Raw genomic sequence first — 13,221 nt, 5'->3', positions numbered from 1 at the left:
CACAAGGAGCCTCGTGGGTTCAGAAATCCTAAACTTCTGAGGCAAGTGTGCCGAGAAAGGGCAGGAGGGAGGGCACACTGACCAGATGGCAGGCTCCAGAAGAGCCAGGAAACATCTGTTTTGTCCCCAAATTGGTTGTCTGAGGACCGGGTTGTCATCTCAAGACTCGGCCCCTTTGGGGTTTGTGCGAGGGAACACCTTGATTCCTAGATGCTCCCAGGTGGCTGAAAGAGGGCAGGGAAGCTGAGGAAGAGGCTCTGGCTTTCCCATCGTCTAGAGGGGAGTGCTGGGCGCTGCAGAGTGGTGGTGGGAACTGCATGGGGTTTGGAGGTGTGGGCAGACCCCTCCCCACCACATACAAGCTGTGGGTCCTTGGGCTGGTCATCTACATTCTCAGAGCCTCAGTTTCCCCACCTGTAAAATGGGAGAAAAGGCACATGAAGAGTGGATTATTGGGGAAACGGTTAAGGTTATATGCACAGAGCAGTTAGAAAAGTGCCTGGCCCATCATGGATACTCCTTCCTCCCCCTGGATTGTACTGAATCTCCATTGATTTCTAAGTAGATGTGTAAGAGAGCTAAGTCTCATAAGAGGGCTTAACATGGGTCTACGTGAAGTGCACTATTGGTCAGAGGCCATGAAAAGATTTTGTAGTAAAAGCCCAGTATGTTGCGTCCCATGGGCTTTTATTAGCAGTCTGATAAAACCATGGCTGTATCTCCCAACAGTGGGGTGGGGGTGAGGGTTGCTGCCTCCTGTCTGCCAAGCCTTGTTGTAGGGCATGATGCACAACCAAGGTGGGACTCAGGGCCTCCTACAAAGCTTCAGACAGTGGGGTGGGAGAGTGTCTGGATCAGCAAGGGGGGCACACGGTGATCCTAGCACCATGAGGGGCCAGGTGCCAAAGAACTTGGTACAAGTGAAAAACCCACTGGGCATCTGGCCAGCTCTGTCTGTCCCCTCTGTCCCTGCAACTCCAAACATAGCACTAGCTCTTTGTTCATTTCCCTTAAGTGTCTGGGGTGATGGCCTGAGTCCGGAGGCCCCTGCACAGTGCACAGCCGTGGGCAGACCCCCGAGGTCCTCTCCTCTCTGAACGGCCTCTATGTTAAAGAAAAACATTATTCATGACACTTGTTAAAGATGGTAATGCCGACTTTATTCAAGACCATCTTGATAGAAATGGGGACCACTATGATCGAATTTTGCAGAGGAGGGAGAGAGATTGGTCTCAACTCCACATATGGCATGGGCAGGGGGGAAATTATAGCCAAGGAGCAGGGTAGGAGTCAGTGGATGGAAAATTACTAAGAGGTAATTACTAATATTACATCAGGGGAAAGGGGGATTCTGGCTAAGCTAGGCTAACAAGATTCTTGCTAAGACAGGCCAGGGTGACCGGACATCACCTGGGGATGGTGAAGGATGAAGAACCTGATCAGACATTTGAGGGGGGGATTCCTGCTAAACTGACTTAGCAGGGTTCCTGCTAAAACTGGATTCTACGAGGAGGTGCACAGACGAGCCTAGGAGAAGCTTCGGGAGCCCGACTAAAGTTTGGTCAAACAAAGAATCCTTGTCACCCTTAGGCACTACAGTTTCCCTCTCCACACACAGGGTCCTGGGCCAGGTCCAGAGCCCCCTCATTGGACTTGGTGAGAACCTGAAACCCCCCAAGTCTCTGCTGGGCAGGGATGATGCCTATGGACTCGGAGTTCCCAGGGCAGAGAGAGGGAGAGGAGCTGGCATCGGGCTGGAACCCCTCCTACTTGCGATGATTTGAGAGTCTGTGGGTCATCCTTGCTCCCCCTCTCCTGGCTGCAGGCTTTCGGACCCTATCTCACTGTTCACCAAGGTTTCCACCTAAGAGGGTCAGGAGAAATGGCAGGAGATTGAAAACTCAAATAGTCTAATGCGATTATCTACTTGCAACTCTGGTTTTTAAATTAAATTAATTAATAAAAAAATTTTTTAATGGAAGCACAGTTGCTGTACAATATTATATGTTACAGGATTACAATATAGAGATTCACAATTTTTAAAGGTTATGCTCCATTTATACTTATCATAAAATATTGGCTATATTCCCCATATTGTACAATATATCCCTGTAGCTTATTTTATACCTAATAGTTTGCACCTCTTACTCTCCTACCCCTATATTGCCTCTCTCCACTTGCAACTCTGTTTTTAAAAAAATAATTTTAAAATTTTTATTTTATAATGAAGTATATCTGATTTACAATGTTGTGTTAGTGTCAGGTGTACAGCAAAGTGATTCAGTTATACATATACATATGTTTATTCTTTTTCAGATTCTTTTCCCATATAGGTCATTACAGAGTATTGAGTAGAGTCCCCTGTGCTACACAGTAGGTCCTTGTTGATTATCTATTTTATATATAGTAGTGTGGGTATGTTAACCCGAACCTCCTAATTTATCCCTCCCCCTCCCCCTTTGGTGACCAGTGTTACGCGGGCCTCTCACTGCTGTGGCCTCTCCTGTTGGAGCAAAGGCTCCAGATGCGCAGGCTCAGCGGCCACGGCTCATGGGCCCAGCTGCTCCGCGGCATGTGGGATCTTCCCGGACTGGGGCACGAACCCATGTCCCCTGCATCGGCAGGCGGACTCTCAACCACTGCGCCACCAGGGAAGCCCCGTAAGGTTGTTTTCTAAGTTTGTGTCTTAGAAAAGAATTTTGAGGAAGAGAATAAAACCTGACCAAAAAGAGTACTAGAGAAATCTTATATTTGAGAAGTGGTTGGAAGTGGGTTCTGCACACAGAGGGGGCTCCAAAAGACTCAGATATATGGTTGAATTTCTCAGTCCCTCATAGACTCCTCACTTGGTGGGAAGGTGGGTTATGATTAGCTAACTATAGAATTCTAGAAATCTTTTATTCTAGTGCTCGAACTTCGCTGCACATTGGAATCACCTGGGAGCTTTAATAACTCTGATGCCAGTGTCCCACCACAGAGGCTCAGATTTATTCCATCTGAGGTGCAGTCTGGAGTCAGGATTTTAAAGATTTCCCCAGGAGACGACAGTGTGCAGCCAGTTGGGGGGTCATATCTCTCCTCATTTTCCTCCTTTTACACATCAGGAAACTGAGGCCCAGAGAGGGGAGAGCTTGCTCAGGGCTTTGCCTTTCTGGGCTTTGCCCTTGGGCCCAGTCTCCTTAGCATGTAACCCAAAGCCCCCCTCCTCAGGGAAATGACAGATTTTGCCCCTGATAAGGGCCCTGCTCCCTGCTGCCCTCACGCCCTAGGTGTGGCTGATTGGCATGTTAATTCTCCACCCCGCCCCCCCCCAGCACCACCCTCTGGGTGGCTTCACAAGTCCCTGTCAGCTGACCACTTCCTCCAGCCCCTCCTCCAAGGCTTCAAAAACTGTGGAGAAACTTAATATGGCCCCAAGGTCCTTTCATCCCATCAGTGCCTTTCATCTGAGCCTTTTAAAAGTGAAAAGCTTCAACTATCAAAGAACCCCCGGGAAGAAGGTAGGAGGCAGGTACCACTTTCCCCATTTCACTGCTGGCAAAACTGAGGCTCTGGGAGAAGCTGTCAGTTGCCCCCCTGAGCCCTCCAGTTCCTCTTGAGATAAATCAGTTGACAGAAACCTGCAGGGGCTGAAAGAAACCCCACTGAGTCTTCCAGAAAGAGACGGCGACCAGACAGTTGCTTCTACATGGACGGCCTCCCCTGTCCTCTTGTGTCTCAGCACCTTGGGTGGGTGCTATACCCCTTACCTTTGTGCCCTCAGGAGCTCAAGGCCCTGGACTCATGCAGCCCCAGACACATCTGAGCTGGCCCCAGAGCTCGGCAGATACCGGGGGCCCTACCCACCGGGAGCTCGCAGGCCAGATGGGAGCCGAGATGAGCACACCTGAAAAAACACTGACTTTGCAAAGCAGTAGTGAGACGCGATAGACCCGGCAGTGAGGGGCCACGGAGGGCGGGAGGGCGTATGGGCAGAGCCAAAGTGAGTGCACTGTGTCCCTCTACCTCACTTAACCCGCAGCCCTGCCAGGAATTTAGCCAGATGCTCCACGGGCAGTGTTTTGCAGCGTTCATTGCCTCATCAGCCGAGACTTGCACCTGGCCTGGGCTAGCCAGCTTAAAAAGCCCTTTTGGGGGTAAGCACCTCTGCTCTCCACAGGCACATTTTGCAGAGGAGAAAACCAAAGCCTGGAGACGTTAAAGCCCTTGCCCAAGGTCCAACAACTAATCGCGGACTCAAGTGAAGACAAATTCAAGAATCTGCACCCTTCTGGGGCTGGAGACTTGATGCAGAGTGGGCGGGGACCCCGAACTTGTGCAGTGTGCCAGCCACAGAGAACCACTGACCCCTGCCTGCTTATCATAATGAAATGTTCACCGAGCCCCTCTTGTGTGCCGGATCCGAGGCTGGTGTTGGGTGAGTGGAGAGCAAGTCAGATCCAGCTTCCGCCAGGTTCCCAGGGAAGGCGGACAATTACCCAGGTGTCCCAGGCAGCGTGTAGACAGGAGGGCTGGGAGCAAGTGCCCTGGTCTTGGGCTCGGGGCTCCTTTTGGGTGTTTGTACCACACTTCTACGTGGGCCAGAACCCCAGGCCATCTAGCGCAGGTCAGGAACTTTAGTGACTGAGTGGGAAGAAAGGGGGGTTCACCCGGATGGGGCTGTGCGTGGGGATTGTTGCCTGTGTCTGGCCTCAGGCTGTGAAATACACTCAGGTACAGCGCAGTAATATACCTGAACAGACTCTTGCTTCGAGGAAAAGCTGTGGCTGAAACAGGGAGAGGCCTTTTACAGTCTGAGATGGGGCTCCCCAAACAGCCCAGCCAGCCGCTCGTCATCCAGGCCCCTGCAGACTCCACCCCTCAGCCCTCAGCCCTCAAGGTGCCTTGTGGACCCCCAAGTAACAGATGCACACCCAGCCACGCTCTCCACTCAACCTCATTCCTCTCTGGACGCGCTGGGAGGCATAGGCTGCTCAGGTTGCTGGACCTCTCCTGACCTAAAGGCTTGTAAAAACATCTTTGCGTCAAGACAAAAGCTGTGCCCGAGGCCCCGGCTCAGACCAGATCTCACTCAGGCCCTTCCTGGAGTGAGCGAAATCACCTTCTTCCACAGTCAGCGTCAGATGCTTCCAAAGTAGCGCTGGCTCGAGGAAAGCGGGGTCTTCCCAGAGCTGGAGCAATCCAGGGGTTTCCCCCCGGGGCATCCTCGGACATACTCTGAGTCTTTCCAAATGCAGAACACACGGAAGATTATGAGAGTTTGAGAATGATCGCTGTACAATGAATACAGATACTGTTAAAGCCTCTAAGGAAAAGTGTGAAAGTCTCTCCCCCCCATCCAACGCCACTTCCCACACAGATGGGCACACATACAGATTTTAGACTGTGATTTCTCTCCGGCGTCTGACAGATTTTATAGTGTGCTAGGCACACGGGGGCATAGTGATATCAAACAAAGAAATTATAGTCTGGCCAGGGAAACGAGATTCGACTGCAGAAAAACGATACATGAAATTATATGAATATATGTATAGACACACACACCCATACACGTGTACCTACACAGAAAAGGTTCTACCCGAAAGGGTTGATAAACGGCCGACCTCAGATAGATTTATTTCTGGGTCTTTTCTTTTTTCTGTGGTTTACATTTGACTTCTGCAGAAACTAGGACTCACTTGAAATGACTGGAGAGCCCCACATACATAACCAAGGAACGGTGGCAGCTGGGGCAGACCCGGGGGGAGGACGACTTGAACCCGGACTGGCAGGGGGCGCGGTGGGACTTGGAACAAATATCAGAAGGTGGAACCAAGTTACTCCCGAGAAGGACAGGGGTTTGAGAGACGCGGAGGGATGGCCTGAGGGGGAGCAGACGGCACAGGCCCTGGCTTGGGTCAGCCTGGCTCTGATTCCAGCCATCTCAGGCCTCCCGGGCCTGTCCCCTCCCTGAGTCACCCTTCACCCCAGGGAGACTTGGGCAGGAAAGGCTCCATGAGATCACATCTGCGCAGTCTCCACACGGAGAGCTCCAGACCGGGCCGGGCCTGGTAAGCCCACCATTAGGCCCCCGGGGGGCAACGTGCAGAACCGGCAACAGGCTGAGGCGGGTATTCCCGACTCTGGAAAGTTCCCAGGGTGGGCTCCTGAGCTCAGCCTCTCCGGGACAGGTCCCCTGTCGCCCCTGCCTCTGCTCTTCACCTTGGGCCGGGACCAAGCGCTCAGGAAGGGGGAGCTCCCCCAGCAGCACACCCCCACAAGGCACTCTCGGCCCCAGTGGCGGAGGGCGGAGAGGGGCCGGCCCGTAGGGGGCTGTTTTCTTAAACCCCACTCAGGGACATTTTTAGGGCTGTGGTTGCAACTGGGGAGTCTCCCCCCAGACTTACAATGGAACGGTCCTGAGCCGACCTCTGACTGGCTCTTGGCCACCAGCGTGGACACGACTTCCAGCAACTCGTCCTCTGGGGAAGCCTTTAACAACAGATGAGTCAAAATTCCCTGCGATGCCTCAGAACTCAACCCAGAGTCCCCAGAAACTTGCCTAGGACCATGGGGGAGAAAAAAGGTGAAGAGCTGTTTGCAGAAGAAAAAGTGCCTCGAGAGCAGTGGAATGAGAGGCTTGATTTTCCCTCTTCTGGCGTATTAGCTCTTCCCCTGGAGTCCCTGGCCATGCGGGGTCCCTGTCCCCAGGCTGATACCTGGTGCTGGGGATCCAGGCTCCCTGACAGGCCTTCTTGTATTTGTATCTGGGTTCATGCCCTCTTCTCCCAAAGTCCTTCTCACAGCCCCCCTAAAGCCAGTCTGCCCGCCTGCAAGGCTCAGCCCGGCCACCGTTCATCCAGGAAGTGTTCCTGCACCTGCCAAGCCCACCCTTGCCTCTTCCCCGCGTCCTCTCCCTCTCCCCCCAGTACTCCCTTCATCTGATAAAGCAGCATGACCAAGCCTTCTGTGGTTGTGCGATAAACACACTGACTCGGTGGCTGTGCTTTGTGCAGCCTGGCTTGTGGCAGATTCCCCAGAGGGAAGACCCAGCTACAGATCACACTCAGCTCCGGCACCGCCCCCTTCCTCTGCTTCCAGCTCCAAACGGGGTGACTGCAGCTGGTCTTCTCTCCCCTGGGTTCATAAAGCGAGTGCCACCTCAGGCCAGCAGACCCTGCCTCTCCAAAGTGGTATTTCTGTCCTCAGCCTCAGTATCTATCTTCTGTTTCTTTCAAAAATACTGCCTATTGCTTTTTAAAACTTTTTATTCTGGAAAAATCTCAAGCATTCACAAAAGTAGAGAGAATAGCATTGTGAAAGATCATGACGTAACTTCAACTGTTATCAATTCATACCCAATCTTGTTTCTTCTATATTTCCCCTCTCTTCCCCCGACCCCCAAAATAGGTTATTTTGAGAGCAAAGCCCAAACATCTTATTATTTCATCTGCCAATATTTCCATGTATCTCTAAAAGACAATGAGTCTTTTAAAAATATAACACACAATCACCATAACTGAAGAAATATTAACAGCAATTCCCTAATATCGTATCCTATCTAATGTTTAAATGTCCCACCTTGTTTTAGAAATGAATTTTTACAGATGGTTTGTTGGCATCATTCCCCAAATGTTGCACTGGGTTGATATGTCTCTTTGGTTTCTTTTGGTCTTCAGGTTTTCTCTCTCTCTGCACTTTATCTGATGAAGCAGCTGTTGGTTTGTCCTGCAGAGGTTTCCACACTCTGGCTTTTGTAGAGTGTATCCCTGTGGGTGATGAGGGACCTGCTCCTGTACTTCTTTTGAACTGGTAGGGAGCTCTAACGGCTGAATGAAATTCTGGTTCTAAATTTTGGCAAGAATGATTCATAGGTGGCGATGTGCATTTCTACAAGGATGTAGAGTTAGCAGCCATGACGATCACCGCTTAGGTCCACTATTTCATTAGAAGTTGCAAACGGGGTTATTCTAACTCTATCATTCCTTCTTCATGTATCAGCAAAACACCTCTATAAGGAGAAATTTTTCTTTGTCAAGAGTGTGTTTCTCTTGAGTTTCAGTAAAAGGAAGGATAAATACTTCTTTCTTTTTCTTTGTTTACCAGTCTTCAGAATAAAGGGTTTTTCCAAAGGTGACCAATTTTTGGTTTTTGTGATCATTATGAAATACAGTTTTTTTTAACATACTTGATATGTTTCAACCTATTGCTTTTAGTATTCTTTTTTGACTTTTTGTTTTGTTTTGTTTTCACTTTCAGGATTTTTTTGTTTATTTATTTATTTTTGGCTGTGTTGGGTCTTCGTTGCTGCGCTGGCGATTCTTCTAGTTGCAGCGAGCAGGGGCTACTCTTCGTTGCGGTGGGCAGGCTTCTCATTGCAGTGGCTTCTCTTTTTGTGGAGCATGGGCTCTAGGTGTGCAGGCTTCAGTAGCTGTGGCACGCAGGCTCAGCAGTTGTGGCACACGGGTTTAGTTGCTCTGCCGCATGTGGGATCTTCCCAGACCAGGACTTGAACCCATGTCCCCTGCATTGGCAGGCGGATTCTTAACAACTGCGCCACCAGGGAAGTCCACTTTCAGGATTCTTATTGATGCTCAAACTGTCCCAATGTTTGGTCAGTAGGAGCCTATTCAGATGGTTTCTTGGGAGGGCTCCCTCAGTAGTGCTTAATAGTTTTGTCATTTTCAGATATGACTAAATATTTTAGACTCATACATTTGCTGTCTCAGGCCTAGAATGAGCCATTTCCCAATCAAGCATTTTTTTCCTTTTAATAGGAAATGGTATGTAGAGACCAAAGTCTCAGTGCTAATGAGTTTAAATAATCCCAGAATAAGCAACCCAAATTAAAAGCAGGGCCCCCTTTGGCACTATGTACAAGTGATAAACCCAAGGCAAAAGCATATTTGGGGCAATAAAAGGGAGTGGGCTGCGTCTGGGTCAATGTCTGGGGTCTCGGAGTGGTGGGTCAGCTGCATGGGGCGGGCTTCATTCATGCAGAATGGCCACTAGCCCAAGAAGCCAGGCTGCAAAGTAGAAGGCCCAGCAGTAAGGAGATTCTCCTCATGCTACTGCAGCTTGGTGCCTGGAGCACATGAGCACTGTCTGAAAGAAGAGGAGGTCAAGGTTACTTACCGTTCCGTCCAAAGGAGTCTGAGGGCCAGGACTGTGAAAAGGTAAATGCCCAATTGCTGGAGAGAGTGGATCTGTTTATTTAAAACAACCCTTCCTGGTGCACACTAAAATGGATTAGAATCCATTTGAAGGTGCCTTATTATATCCTATATCCACCAAGAATCTGTGCTTGATTGGATTAATTTTAGGTGGTATTTTACTTGCACAGATTTTCTCATCTATTATAGGCTTATAATATATCCAGTAAATGACAATATATTGGAAATACAGACCCAGTACATGCTGGGTGGGACATAGAGTCCAGAATTGATCTTAGGTTACTTTGGGTATCTGCTAACATGTAATAAATTATTTGGGGGCAGAAAAGACAGGTATTGGCAGATTCTGTGTTCTCCTGATACCTCTCTCTTTACTTTTTCCTGGTTCAGTTTAACTTTGTGCAAGACACATGATACGCGCTAATTCAATACCATGCCACACCCCACAGAGAGTCAGGGAATTCTGAAGCTAAGTTTCATTACTCGCTTAGAAGAGAACAGAATGATCAAAATGAAATGGAGTTTAGTCAACTGACAATGTTGAAGAAACTCATGGTATCATAAGCAGTGTTCTCACATCATCACTTTGGAGAAACACCATTCATGAATGCTTCAGGAGTACCTCACACACTGCTCAGCCAAATCTATAGGAGACTGTCCAGTAGGAAAATGAGGTGATCATTTTGATGATCCAGAGTTCTGTTTAAACAATAAAAATGAGATTCTAGAATTCAAATCTAGTGTATGATTTTGTATCAACTGAATATCTCTTTGTATCTACATATAAAAAATTATCATGGGGGAGTTCCTTGGTGGCCTAGTGGTTTGGGTTCCGGGCTCTCACTGCCATGGCCCAGGTTCAATCCCTGGTCGGGGAACTGAGATCCCGCAAGCTGTGCAGTGTGGCCAAAAAAAAAAAAATTATCATGGATCTAGAGATTATCATACTAAGTGAAGTAAGTCAAACAGAGAAAGACAAATATCATATGATGTTGCTTATATGTAGAATCTAAAAAAATGATATAAATGAACTTATTTACAAAACAGAAATAGACCCACAGACACAGAAAACAAACTTATGGTTACCAAAGGGGAAAGAGGGAGGAGGGATAAATTAGGAGTTTGAGATGAACATATATGCACTAATATATATAACATAGTTAACCAACAAGGTCCTTGTAACTGTACTCAATATTTTGTAATAACCTATCAGGGAAAAGAATCTGAAAAAGAATCTATATATTGATATATACATGTATTTATATATATAAAACTGAACACTTTGCTGTACACCTGAAACTAACACAGTGTAAATCAACTATACTTCAATAAAAAATATCAGATCAACTATATATTCAATTAAAAAAAATAAAATCAAAACAAAGAGGAGTATAGACAGACTGTGGACAATGAAAATATGAAAAATTTCAAAACTTAAGCTACAAAATCTAGCACTTACCAAATAAAAAATTTTCAGATGAAAAAAATTATCAAAGAAGAGTGATTTGCTGGATGATGATATAGAGCTTAGCTGTTAAATATGATAGCTACTAGCTGTATGTGGCTACTTAAATTTAAATCAATTAAACTGAAATAAAATTTAAAATTCAGTTCCCTGGGGGCACCAGCCCCATTGAAAGTGCTCAGTAGGCACACTGCAGAAAGAAATGTCAGACAAATGCCAGGTGTGAGGACCAAATACTCTGCTAGTTGTTTCAGTTTTTCTTTTCAAGTGTGTAGACATAAACTTGGAAAATTTATGGTTTCCTTTCTCTGAGGTTGAAATGTTCTTTTAACTTTATTGCATAGCTATGTGAATCGGGGTCGTGAAAGACATACAGAAGAGTCTTTCCTGCTCAGAGGCTTTTGGGTAAAAATCACTGAAAGAAGAAAAGGAATCATCCTTTTAAAAAACTCAACACGCTGGGTTCAAAATCTGTTTCGTGTCTGTTATTTGAATTTATATGATGCTGACTAAACAACAAAAAAAGCTTCTTAACATTTTATCACTTTCCTGGCACATTAATACCTTTTGGGGGTGTTGTCTCTCAATCTCTTGTAACCACTGGTTCTGAAATAAACTTCAGAAACTGAAGAGGCCTGGGCAGAAGAGGAGATGAAATCAAAGCGAGGCCAGGATCAAAGGGGCAAACAGCTCTCGGATCTCAAGGTGAAAGCAGAGCCATCGACTCCCCTCGGTTGCCTTTTCCTGGCTCTCTCTTTAATAAACACCCAGGGCTCCAGAGCCAGGCCTTAGGGCAGCCCAGAGGGGAAGAGAGTACTTAGCACTTGGAGAGGAAAGGCAGGCCTCTGTGATGTTTGGGGGAGTCAGTGACAGGAACCATGGTGGGAAATGTGGAGGAAGCAGAACAGGATGGTGACCCCAGATGGCTCCATCCTCCCCAGCCTGGGCTGTTACAGAGCCAGTCTTGGCTCCAGAGAATAATGTTTTCTTTATGTGTCGTTTTTCTACTGCGTTTTTACTTGTATTTACCAGCTTTCCCCCCATTATACAGGAAGCATCTCTGAAAACTGTCTTCTATTTCACCTTGCCCTTCCTTTGTGTCTATTTCAATAGGCATTACTGACAGACCAAATATAAATAATGTCCAAAAGTGCTCAGCAAATCAAATGGTGAGGAGCAGAGCCCACGTGTTATGAGGGGGAATCAGACCCCTGACCTCAGTGATCCTTGTCTTTGGCTAACCCTGAACTTTGGTTTGCTATTCTGTAGCTGGTAAACTGACTTGCTTTGGTAGAAGAAAGTACTTTACAGAGCTTATGTAAAAGGTACTTAAATTTCACAGATTATCTATTTGGGGAAAGAACTTGCAATAATTATTTTTTAAGATATTGCCAAGGATCGGGCTCTTTCCATTTTGCATTTGGAGAAACAGGTATAGAAGAATGAACAAATGTTCATTGTGCATTCGCAGCAGGGTAAATGAGTAAGGAATCTAGAACTTGGATTTAGTGAAAACCACTTATGATTTTTTAGGTGTTTGTCAAGCAAAAGAGAAGCAGAAAATAACTTTAGAGTGAACCTACTCCCTAGAGACCCTGTAGAGGCTTACAGATTGCTCGCCTTAGTCAATGAAAAGCCCAAGAGAACTGGGAATACTGTTCCTACTGTGCAGTAACACCTCTTTTCAGATACATTACATTGCATTCTTTGCTTCAGTTTTAAAAAATTAGTTTTTTTTTTAAAATTCAGATTTTACCAGTTTTTCCACGAATGTTCTTTTTCCTTTTCCAAGGATCCAACTCAGAATACCACATTGCATTCAGTCTTCCCTGGTGGCGCAGTGGTTGAGAGTCCGCCTGCCGATGCAGGGGACACGGGTTCATGCCCCGGTCTGGGAAGATCCCACATGCCGCGGAGCGGCTGGGCCCGTGAGCTATGGCCGCTGAGCCTGTGCGTCGGGAGCCTGTGCTCCGCAACGGGAGAGGCCACAGCAGTGAGAGGCTCACGTACTGCAAAACAACAACAACAACAAAAAAACAACAACAAAAAAAACTAGGCTTTAAAAATGAACTTATAACAATAATACAGGCACATAATTAAAAAGTTATAAAGCACACCGAAGGGTATAAAATAAAGTCTCCAGCTATAACACTTCACTCCAAATTCCAACCCTGGGTTTCTACTGTCTCCTCAGCGAGGTTATTGTTTTTAGGTATATGCAAGCACACACCATTAAAACTTCATTTTAGAGAGAAAGGAGGAGAGAAGGGGAAAGGCTGAAATCTTATTTCAACAATAGAGGATTATAATTCCACACAGACTCTCAGGAAAAGTCATAAGGAGATAATGCTCATTTAGTCAGTTTGGAGGATTATCAAGCTGCAAATTGAACACTGCAATTTCTTACCACCAGTTTAAAAGACAGAGAAAAGACTGTCTTACATGTTTAGATTCCTTCATCAAATCGTCACCAGGCACTCCATTCGTGTCTGCAGGTCCATTTTCCTGGCAAAACTGCAAAACAGGCTGGTTCGGGGGGGCCCCTCACAAGTGAGCAGATAGCAGCAGAGGAAAGAGGCTTGGACAAAGGACTTGGGGCGGGGG

Source organism: Lipotes vexillifer, unplaced genomic scaffold (genome assembly GCF_000442215.2).
Source record: "Lipotes vexillifer unplaced genomic scaffold, Lipotes_vexillifer_v1.1 scaffold634, whole genome shotgun sequence".
Lineage (NCBI taxonomy): Eukaryota > Metazoa > Chordata > Mammalia > Artiodactyla > Lipotidae > Lipotes > Lipotes vexillifer.
Note: the sequence above shows the minus strand (reverse complement) of the source record.